Source organism: Marmota marmota, unplaced genomic scaffold (assembly GCF_001458135.2).
Source record: "Marmota marmota marmota unplaced genomic scaffold, marMar, whole genome shotgun sequence".
NCBI classification, from domain to species: Eukaryota; Metazoa; Chordata; class Mammalia; order Rodentia; family Sciuridae; genus Marmota; species Marmota marmota.
Genome location: NW_026000037.1, coordinates 11,937,787 through 11,950,136, shown reverse-complemented (window position 1 = coordinate 11,950,136; position 12,350 = coordinate 11,937,787).

Genomic DNA, 12,350 nt, shown 5'->3' with positions numbered 1-12,350 from the left:
AATATTTTATAATTTATCTAAGATTTTAATTGTAACCATAAAAAACATGAAATTAAAGCATTCTTTTTCTCTTGAAGCATATAACTCAGTTGTGCCTGAACTACAGGGAATGGGAGGTTTCTCTCTACTTATGTAGTGCAGTGGTTTATAGGACCTATTGAAAGGTGAATATATCAGATGATTCAGTCCAATGCACAGTCATTCTTTACTGTGTCCTAGGCTTTAAGGGCAATTCTACACAATTTATTTGATCACTTCATCTGTTTGTTAGTGGAGTTTCTGTTTGTTTTTCCGTTATTTTATTGCATTTTTTCTTACAATAGAAAATGAAACCCATTTAGTTCAGTTAACTAAAATACTTGCTCAATATAAAGTTAGAGCACTTTCTAAACAAAATTTAAGTTTTTTTTTTTTTTAATCATAAGGTTAGTTGTAGTAGATAGGCTAGAAATCATTGGATCAACTTGTGCCAGCCTTATTAAACAATACTGAGTAAATTTATCTTCCCTTTATCTTAAAATTCTCTACAAAATTAAAAACAAGAAAAAAACAAAGCAACAAAATAACTATTCTGGTTTCTTGGTAGTGTTTATAAATGAGAAACCATGTCAAACCCCATTCATGACATGTTTGCTGCTCCAAAAAGGTGCAAATATTGGATAATTTAAGATGGTAGAAAGAAGAGTCTCCAATGTATTTTCATATCTCCCAAAGAACAGATATTTGGCACTAACAACAATTCTTTGGCTTCTGCAAATGCCTCAAGAGGCTGTTAAATACTCCATTTGCCAAAGAGCAGAAGAGTTACAGAAGGCTACTGCATGGCAACTTTCTACTGAAGTATTGAGCAAGGAGACCCCATCAATGGGCAGACCAAGACAAAAATAAATAAACAGACAGGAGGAGAAATAAAAGTATACACTACAAGTCCTAGAATAAAATGAAAAAAAAAATGAAGCATAATGTAGACAAAACGATTGCTTAGTTGTGTGGCAAGTGCAGGTACTGAATGCTGCTAATGTTCTCTATACACTTTAGACACCATGACAGATTCAGAGGAGGGAAGCTAGTCTCTGTCTTCATGATTTTGCAATATGAATTCTCATGAAAGAGAAAATTTTAAATGAATTAAAGGATTCTTTAATAAGACACCATCTGAGAATTATTCATAAGTGCCCTAGTTTGATTTGGTGTAAAAATATGCCTTTTCTCCTAGTTTTTAATAACAGTTTGCTTTTAATCTAGTAATTAAAGTGTTTAATATCTCTGACTATACATTTTAAGGCACAACAATTAAAGATCTAGTTCTTAGAAGATTATAAACATTGATCAAACTGTGGAGAGAGCAATATATATATATATATATATATATATATATATATATATATATATATATATACACACACACATGTGTGTGTGTGTTTCGTTTATGCTAAAAACTACCTTTGTGAAGATTCAATCAAATTTCTACCCCTAGAAATTATTGTCATCTGAGAAATGGCTAAAGAGTATGCTAGACTTTTTAACATACAAGGCCTATTTATATCAGTATGCAAGAAGCATGCTTTGTACAAGACTCATGTACTTATTAAACACTCTGCTCACACTTGCATCATATGTCTTGTGAAGCTATCATGCTTGGATTATCTACCTAGGAATCTGCAGTCCTATCATTCTAAAATTTCTTAGCCTTGGATGTTTAATAGACAAATTTCTTGGGGCAGATGTTCAAACTCACAGGAACAATGGCTCCTTTCCTAGAGGTTCCACTAAATAGATCTGTTTTAAACTGTGCACAGACAATTTGGTAATTGAAGTGCACATCTGAGGCTGACAACCAAGAGATTCCTCTGTCAGTCTTCCCATTCTCTATTCTTCATTTTTCTCTTCCATCTTCATCAGTTTTACTTGGCATAGTATTTATGCTCTCAGTGGGATTCTTCTTATCATACTTGTTTAAATTTGAGTTTTCCAAGAGTTTCAAAATTAATCCAACCCTCTTTGTGACAAAACTTTCGAACCTCTGATTGTGTAAATAAATTGAAAAGCACGGCTATCACTCTACAATGAGCATCAGCGTGGGTTCCTTGGGTGCTCCTTAGGCCCTTTCAGGATCATCAAGATCAAAACCACTTTTATCACAGTACCAAATATCATCGGTGCTTTTTGCTCTGAATCTGCCATGAATGGCAGTAGAAATTTCCACGAGCTGTATGGTATTTTATAGTTTAAGAGTTTGCATGTAGAATTAGAAGTGGTGTAATATCTGCCCTCTTTGAAGCCAGGCATTAAAAGGGAGTCTCAAAAATTTATAATGATACCCTTCTTTTCACTAACCATGTTTTATTTGGGACAAAAACCTTTTAATCTATGTAATATTAATATTTATATAAATATTAGCATACTTATATTAACATAAAAAGTTTATTATAAAATAAAATAATACACTTTTATCATCTGAAAATGGTTCTGATCTTTAATTTAAACAACATTGGTATCACTCTCATTTCAACCTCTGCTATTTGAGTCATAAGCACTCACTTGCTCACTTTGCTACATGCTTTTACCAATTCAATCTTTCTGCTCTTTCTACCCACAATGAACCAATTCAAAATAATGAAAATTCATTAATTATATTAAAATTTTTATTTTGTTATATTTAATTCTTTGTATTTAATAAGTCTTAATTACTATTAGTTACATTAAATTGGATAATATTTATTAATATATCAGAATATAAATAAAATAAAACTGAATCTTATCTATAGTGCCAACACTCCTAAGTTTATAGATTGAGACATTCAGTATAATAAAGGTATTGAATTATGGAATAAGGGATTTTACAATAGGAAATTGTGATAAAGGAAGCAATGGCAAGTCTTTAATTCTCTCATTTTAAGAGTTTATATCCAACCGCTTTCAGGGCATGTAAATGTCACCATCAGGCTTCAAATTGCCATTGGGATCTTTTATTAAGTAGCACAACAGAAATTAAATTAATTTCAAATGTGTTTGGGTCATGGACAATAGCAGAATTTAGTAGTACTGAGGATCTTTTTGAGTGTTGCCTGCTTCATTATTCTCAAATTATAAAATAAAAAAAATAGAACTACAAAATTATAACATCAAAATGGGTGCAAGTCAAGAAACAGCCAATAATTATCCTGATAAGAAATATAACCTATCCTATCTTATCTTTGAAGATTCTATCTACATTTGGTACAAAAGTAATTCAATAAAAATTTCAGGAATTTGATAATATAGTCAAGAATATTGACACAGGTAAGTATATACATATATATGTTTATCAAAATTAGGCTGAGAATATAGTTTTTATTTACAAAATAGGAAAAAAATGCTATCATATATTCAACACAGAGCTGATAGGTGGAGATTTTTTTCTTTGACTAGAATATTATTTGTAACTTATAACTACTGTAAAAATTTACAAGAAAGCCTACATATATAATGATGATTCAGTTTCTTTACATTGGAATATGACATTGTTGAATATACCAGGTAATCTGTCAATTACTTGTCTGTGAAGTATGGATTTCGTAAGGGAATGCAGTCATTACTAATACAGGATAAAATTTCTGTCCAAAATTCCATGAGGCAGAGAATGTAATTTCACTCAGTCAGTGAATTATTATAACAGAAAAGGTGGGGAAATGATGAGAGAACAGATCAGTCATCAGGAAGATGCAATTGAACAGGATATGTTAAAAAGCAAACTTAACTCCTTTGCCTTCCAGTATGTGCTCCCAATCAAATTGTTTCAGAATTGCAATTTATCTTCGCTCCAAGGGACTTCTGAAGTAGTTTTGTGTTTTTTCGTTTTTTTTTTTTTTACACTCCATTATGATATGATAAAATTAAGATTACAACAAATGTTAACAGGAATTTTGTCAGATGACTTCAAGGCAGATGGAAGGCTCTATGGCCCTGTTTTACTGATAATAAAATCAGGAAACAAGTTGTTTACATACTTTGGTGAAGGCCACGCAGTTAAAAAACTGACAGCTAGAACTAGAGCTCTAGCACTTTTCTATGTTCTTTAGCAAGTTTCTTTAAATATAAATGTTATAAAATTAGCCAACAATTACAGAGTGCTTACTAACTTAATGACAATCTACAAAGCACACTAGGTTGCTTACTTTAGCTGAGCCATTTTTATCTCACAAAAAATGTGCATCTGAGAAAAGTGAGGGCCAGTGGCAACCGGTTATAATGTGTTCCTGAGAGCATATGTTAAGTAACCTGGTGGTAGTCACTGGGCAACTGGGGGAAGCAAACTCAACAACAGGCTTAAAACATTCCGATAAGGGCATAATTCCGAGATGATTGCACCCTGACATAATGCAAATAGTCCAATTCCAAGGGTAAACAATACAATAAATCAGTGAAATAAAGTCTAAATTCTGAACAACAACAACAACAACAAAAACCCTTATTTTTCAATCATATTATGTGTTTGGCTTGTAGTTACTCTCCTGCCTCCACCCTTTCCTAAAATCTTCCCCAGCTTTTGTCTTCTCTAGTCATTAGACTTCTACTACTGCAATAGATGGGATCATAAGTATCAACTTAGTCATTCACTCCAGAAAGGAATCTACTTGAAGATTAAAATCAGAATTTAGAAATATTAACTAAGTATTACTTAACTCACAATTCAATTGACATATTTATTGAATATTAATTGAAAATCACACAAAGCACTAGTAGTAAATAAAGTGAAAAATACTACCTAGTTTTTAGCTGTCCCTTTTAAATTTTTTTTTAGTTTTGTGATTATTCTGTGTTAGAGTCTCTAAACAAGTCAAAATAACACCTGGCATTTTGCCAGGGGAATGTTAGAGTTCGTAAACAAGTCTGGATGGTGCCTGGCAAAATGTCAGAGGGAGTGGTTTGAGAAGTAACAAAACCGAGCCATTAAGTGTAGAGATTCCTGATTGGTTGACTGATGTATCTAGTTTATGCTAATTAGATAAGCTGTGTGGAATGTATAAATACTGCTCCTGTCCTGCAATAAAGGGCTCCTACTCCTGCTGTATCAACGTACACAAGTTATTCGTCACCCTCCGCTTATTTTGCCCAGCCAGCCGGGCTGCGGCAATTCTGTAATTCCCTCTTTTTGCATGTTTCTCTAACTTCCCTTCATAAACATTTACTCACTGCTTCATTACGGTTTCCTACCAAGGATGGTGTACTATCCAGACACATATTATCCCCTGTGACTTGATTCATTGCTGTGAGGAGGTGTTGAGAGCCACAGCCAAAGGGGCCCCAGCAAACTTCCAGCTGCCAGCAAACTTCCAGCTGCCGGCTGATGATTGGCTCACAGCGGCCCCAGCAACATCTAGCTGATTGGCTCCTCTGCGGTGATGCTCACTGGGCTGTTTCCCTGCCCTTTCAGACCACGGAGCTGCTCATTGGGGGACTTTTATAAATTATAAATTTATAATTATAAATTCTTCAATATTTTATCCAGATGGTTATTTTGTGAAAATATTCATCCAAAGACAAAAGTTCCTTTAGGGAATAAAATTTCTACATACAGCTGAGAATAGCTGTGAGGCTTTGTTTGCTTGCTTTTATAGTAACACTAGACATTAAATTTGAATCAATATCTTTGGAGAAAAGCATTAAAAAATAAAGACAAAAGTAACTTTAAAGTAGAACCACTTTCATGGTTCAAAGAAAAGCATTAATATGTAAAAATATAAGTAAAATTATTTGTATAAACAAAGATACAGTTTCACCTCCTGCCTCAGGGGAGAAGTTTCTAATTGGAAATCATAATGAAATTCTTCAAAAATATAATTTTGTTAAAATCAATAAATTATTCCTTGGTTTGACTAAATTTTTTACCAAAATGAGTTATATTAGATATGATAATTTAAATAAAATGTGATTATTAGAATATAGCTATAATTTAAAATGTTATCTTAAAAATAGCAAGCAAATATATTTTGTGTATTAAAGGATATATTTGATATAATTTAGAAAGCAGAAAAAATTTTATATCTAGTACTCATAAAAACAAGGAAATATATTTATAGACATTATTGCACATGAATGAAAAGGAAAAACAAAATATCTCTGTATTATCTTTGAATGAACATAGGGCAACCAAATTTTATGTATTTGTTTTGGGGTATCAATTTTTGATTGTTATTATTTTTGTTTTATTTTAAATTATCAATCTGGCTGAAACTTCTTAGAGATATACAGCAAGTCTACACCTCTGCTGCTAAAGCCTCCCCTTGTAATCACCCTATGCTTCCACAAAACCTGCTTGGTTACATGGACCATTTGGTTTGGCAGATTCAAAGGTGCTACCTAAAGAAAGGGATGGAAATTGGTATGTGTTGAGAGCCACAGCTGAAGGGGCCCCAGCAAACTTCCAGCTGCCAGCAAACTTCCAGCTGCCAGCTGATGATTGGCTTACAGCGGCCCCAGCAACTTCTAGCTGCCAACTGATTGGCTCCTCTGCGGTGATGCTCATTGGGCTGTTTCCCCGCCCTTTCAGACCATGGAGCTGCTCATTGGGGGACTTTTTTTGGCTCCGCCCATGCGACCCAGCCAATCGGCCTCAAGAGCAGGAGGAATGGGGGAGGTTGAGAGGCTTGTGGGGAGCTGGTGGTGGCAGTTGGGCTCTGAAGGTTTTTCCTGAGGAGCTGTTTTGTTTGGCGGGTGTGGTTCTAAAAATAAAGTTTGTTTCTTTTGACAAGTGGCTCCTGAATTGTGCCCAGCCAGACTGCGGCATTTGGTGGGCCGCACGGTGAACAACTGAGGGTAAGTGATAAGGTAAACTGCTCGCCCCTGACGGCAGGGCGAGGGGATGGGTAGCTATTTTAAGATTATTCTTTTGTTTTGCTTCACTTTTGTTTTAAGTTGCCTGTCCCTGGAGATGAGTGAGATGGAAGAAAAACCGCTCACATCTGAAGAACAGATAGGGAGAAAGGACGGATGGACATTTCAGGAGGCTATTATAATGATTTTGTGTTGTTCCAATTTTGTTTCACTCTTTCAGTTTTGTTAGGTGTTATCTTGTTGGGTTGTATTATAGTAGAAATATGGGATCAGAAATTAGTAAAAAACAAACTTAAAGAGTGTTAAGTAAATTGTTAGAAGAAGGAGGCATCTCAGTAATATCAAGAACAGTCAGGACATACGTTGATACAATACAAAAATGTAGCCCATGGCTTTTTAAGGAGGAGTTGTTAAATATATCACAATGGAACCATCATGGTGAAGATTTAAAAAGAATAGAAAAGAAAAGCCCAGGGACTCTGCCAGTTGGCACATTGCCATTGTGGATGTTGGTATCTTGTTTGCTTAGTCCAAAGCCTTCAGTTCAGACAAAGGTAGAGGAAGGAGAAGACATATTGATTCAAGTAAAAGAGAAGGTCTCTCAAGTTAGTCAGAAAGAGGAAAAGATTCAAGTAAAAGAGAAGGTCTTTCGAGCTAGTCAGATAGAGGAAGAAAGCTTAGAGCAGAAAAAGCCATCAGGGGAAAAGTTACAACAGGAGACTGCTACTAAAACCTTTCTATCACCAGAGGGCATATGTGTCCAACCAATAGCGCCACCTCCATATGCTNCTGTTGGTGCAGCGACTTGTGGTAGTGTTGGGGTATTTATGTTGATGGTGTCATGGGTGGTACAATTTTTCCAAAAGGAGCCATCACTGAACTGCTTGCGGAACTTGCCTACACTATGAATCACTTGTATGCATTGTGAACTCACTTGTATGCATTGTGAACTATCTGTTGGTGCAGCGACTTGTGGTAGTGTTGGGGTATTTTTGCTGATGATGTCATCGGTGGTACAATTTTCCCAAAAAGGAGCCGTCAATTGGCTTGGTGTATCTTCCTCCTTTCTGCTTGTCATGGTGGTTCAGCTAAAATTTGGGGGCCAACAGAGGTGAGGCAAAGAACATCACCACCACCACCACCCCCTGCTGATACAAAGACCTATCCACAGGTATGGTTGTATACTGGACCGGTAGTTAGTGACGGGTAAGATCCAATTGCAATGGTACCAACCTAAGACAGGAGGCTGACGCCTTGAGGTCAGCTCATCCGATAACGGGTAAGGACCATATGTACTATTGGACAACCTAAGGCAGGCACGGTCCCTAAGCCACATGCTTGTTGTTTAAACAGAGAGGGGGAGATGTTGAAAGCCACAGCCAAAGGGGCCCCAGCAAACTTCCAGCTGCCAGCAAACTTCCAGCTGCCAGCTGATGATTGGCTCACAGCGGCCCCAGCAACTTCTAGCTGCCAATTGATTGACTCCTCTGCGGTGATGCTCATTGGGCTGTTTCCCCGCCCTTTCAGACCATGGAGCTGCTCATTGGGGGACTTTTTTTGGCTCCGCCCATGCGACCCAGCCAATCGGCCTCAAGAGCAGGAGGAATGGGGGAGGTTGAGAGGCTTGTGGGAAGCTGGTGGTGGCAGTTGGGCTCTGAAGGTTTTTCCTGAGGAGCTGTTTTGTTTGGCGTGTGTGGTTCTAAAAATAAAGTCCCTTTCTTTTGACAAGTGGCTCCTGAATTGTGCCCAGCCAGACTGCAGATTCAAAGGTGCTACCTAAAGAAAGGGATGCAAATTGGTATGAGATGTCTGTTGAGAAAAATCCTAGAGTGAATCCTCAGGAGTTTAGAGCAAGGTCAACGTAATGATTACTGTGCATGTGTAATTCAAAGAGTTCTGAGGGCTAGACTTTTGTCAACTGTAAGACTGTACAGCACATATATGTATCACAGGCTAATTAAAAACCTCTATACTAAAACTATATGTTCAGGTTATACACAGAACATGACCATAATAACAACAACAACAAAAAGGAAAAATATGATTTTCAAAGACAAGTACAAAATAGTTGTCAGCAGTATCATGTCATGTCATGGGTGCGGTTTTTGGGGGGTGACTGTAACTAAATTTTGCTTTTGAATAAATGGTTGAATTTTGTAGCCATATCTAAAAACAGATAAGAAGCGAATAATGCACAATCTAAAGCTAGTCCAATAAGTCCTAGAAAGCCCAGGAAAGGGGCTTTCTTTTGAGGTTTGAAGAAGAAACTGCTTTCACAGGATTCCCATGATTTTCTCTGTAGACAGAACTAAGGCCAGAGAGGAGACTATGGCTTTGAAGAATACGATGGGGGATTATTACATTCTCCTGCCATCCTTTGCTCCCACTTATTTAGAGCTGAATGCAGCAATCACTGGATTAGTTTTGTTCCAGAAATTCTTTGCCCCAGCTCTTAGCTGAGCTCCTTAGGATGGGACTGGAGAGAAAGACTGACTGCCAGAAACTACCAAGAGTTCTTGAATATCTGACAGCAAAACCAATTGACAGGAATGAAAACTTCAATTGTTGGTGTGAATCAGAGAGTTTAATCAGGAAGAAGCAATTGAAAGGCATCCAAATTTCATGCTTTGGAGAGTAGAGATGGGGATCTCTCTAGAACCCATTACACAGCAAATAAACTTAAGTGAAATTGTTCTAGCATTTTTTTTTTATATAACTGGGGACTTTTCCAATTTGCTTCACAACCCCTCTCACCAATAACTGATACAAAAATGTTTCTAGATATATTACAAGAAGCAAAGTCATATCTTATGGTTTTTGCATCATACATGAATTTTATAATTGTTAATTACAAATTAATTTAGAAAAACAATACCTTTTTCTAGCACATTAGCTTTACATTATTACTAAGACATTGTTTGTAAAATTATGAATTATCACAAGCAGGATCTAAAATAAATTCAACTGGTAATCATATTGGTTTGAATTAATTAGAAAAGTAAACAAACAAAAACATAACATAGACTAAAGGTAGGTATTATGTTATATATATATATATATATATATATATATATATTTATACATATTTACAAAATTTATAAAGCAATTTTATAAGGCATTGGCTCACTTGGTTATAGAGGCTGTTGTAGGAGGGGTCAATTGAAATAATTCATCCTTGCCTTTGAAGCAATGTCTCTGCATGCCTCACATTACTGAATACCTCATAATTTCACTAAAGTTGAAGGCCTCTGATTTTTTTTAAGTTTTTTTCCTACCCTTTGACAGATAATTATCTTACCAGTAAGTGTAAAATAATTGTTACTTCTTACACTCCAGGTCCAATCAATGTAATATTATTAATAAAATGGGAAAATATAATATCTATGCCAGGAAAAGAATAATCAAAGCCCCTACAGAATTGATACGTTGCTTAAGCAGGAAAGTGAAGATGCATTTCTGTCTGTTCAGGAAAAAGCAAACTACTTCTGGGGTGCCTTATAAAGAAGTAAGGAGGGGGTTGGGGATGTGGCTCAAGCGGTAGCGTGCTTGTCTGGCATGCGTGCGGCCCGGGTTCGATCCTCAGCACCACATACCAACAAAGATGTTGTGTCTGCCGATAACTAAAAAAATAAATAAATATTTAAAAAAAAAAAAAGAAGTAAGGAGAAGATGTCATTTGCCACATCAATAGCTGGATACGAGGTGCCAGGAGATGTGTTATTTGCTAAAATAATAAAACCTCATCTGGTACAGAGCTACAACTGGAATCACCCAGATCTGTCTATGTTCTTTGTATGCCAAATAGGCAAATAAAGGAATGCATGATGGGAATCATATAATCACCATACTATTATGCAATCATCAACACTTTTGTCTTTCAAATCTTTGATGATGGCACTGAAGTCATCCTATAATGTGGTAGTGCAATTAGTTTACCATTTTATCATCATGAGACATACATATCTCAAGAAAATAAGGAACTCGTATGAGCAAGGTTGATCTAGGCTTTCTGTCATTGAACACAATGTCCTCAAAACATTTAAAGACATGTAACTTGAAATGTAACACTTCATTTTCCATTTGTAATTATATGCATATTTGAAATAAAATAATTTAGTGTTATGTTTTACATCAGATTAACAAAATAAAAATAAAAAGAAGCTAATGTAAATATGATATTCATTCAATATTACTTCCACTAATTGTTTTCTATTTGAAGTCCTTTTTATTTACTCTAACAAGTACAACCAGTTTAATATAAGCTTATGCATCCACAAGTTTTATAGAATTTCAAAATTATGTTTCCTTTTCTGCTGAATTTTACAAAAGAGGCCAATGGAAACAAAGTAAAAAGAGGACTATTAAGAAAAGAAAGAAAATCTTCTCTGATGTCTTATCATTTTGGCATTCAGCAATCCTTGGGGGAAACTTGACTTTTGAATCCAATGTAATAGAAAAGCCCTCATGAACTCTGTCATGAGAATAACTACTGCAGAATTTGACACAAATGTAGACAAGTGGGATCACTGCAGTCCCAAATCCTGTAGGAATTAGCTAATTTTTTTTTCTTGACATAAGAAATCTAAGTTTGGCGATCATCAATTAGGCAGTGGGAGAAAGCTCCTGAATTGGTAAGTAGGCTTGGAGCATAATTCTCCCCAGTGTGGAGTGAATGGAAAACAATCTCCATGCAGGGCGAACAATTTGACTACCAAAATTACTTGATTTGCTGAAATAATCATTTGTGTGATGTGAGAATGAGTTGGTAAAACTATACATATTTATTTTTAATATTCAAATGTTTTGATGTTTTATCTGGAAAATGTGTTATAAAAGAAGAAACAATGTCAGCACTTGCTTGAGACATTTGTAATTAATGTTAAAGGGACTAATAATCCTTGAAGAACATATAGATTAAATAATTATTCTATGTATAAATAAATATTGGAAAAAACTAATGGTCTATAATGCAAATAGACAGTTTCTAAACTGTCAGTTCATCTAATACTCAAAATAGCAGAAAACAATATCATGCTGTGATTTATACTTGACCAAATTAATTGCTCACCTGTAAAAATTAAGAGCTACTTAGCTTTTCACATTGTAGGAATTTAGAAAGCAAATATCTAAAATCAAAGTCATATAGTTTTTACTAATTAAAACAACTGAGATTTTACTCTATATGTAAACTAAATTATTCTGTTTCAGATGCATGGATGCTGGCAGAAGACTTCCCAGTCAAAGGGAAAAAAAAATCACCCACAGCAATAGCAGTAGCCAGAAAATCAGTAGTTTCTTAAATGGCACCAATTTTCTGAGCCCCTGTATAGAGTCAAACTTAGATTGCCAGGTGACATCTGCTCAAACATCAGCTGAAGAGCAGGAGTGGTATCAATGCTAAGAGAACATGAGGATTTTATCCTGAATAGCAAGTTGTTGGCTCTTTGCTTCCAAGGGAGATGCTTGTGTATTTCAAGGCTGCTCACTTTATAGACATACTGGAGAAGATAGTCCAGAAAAAAATGTCAGTCCAC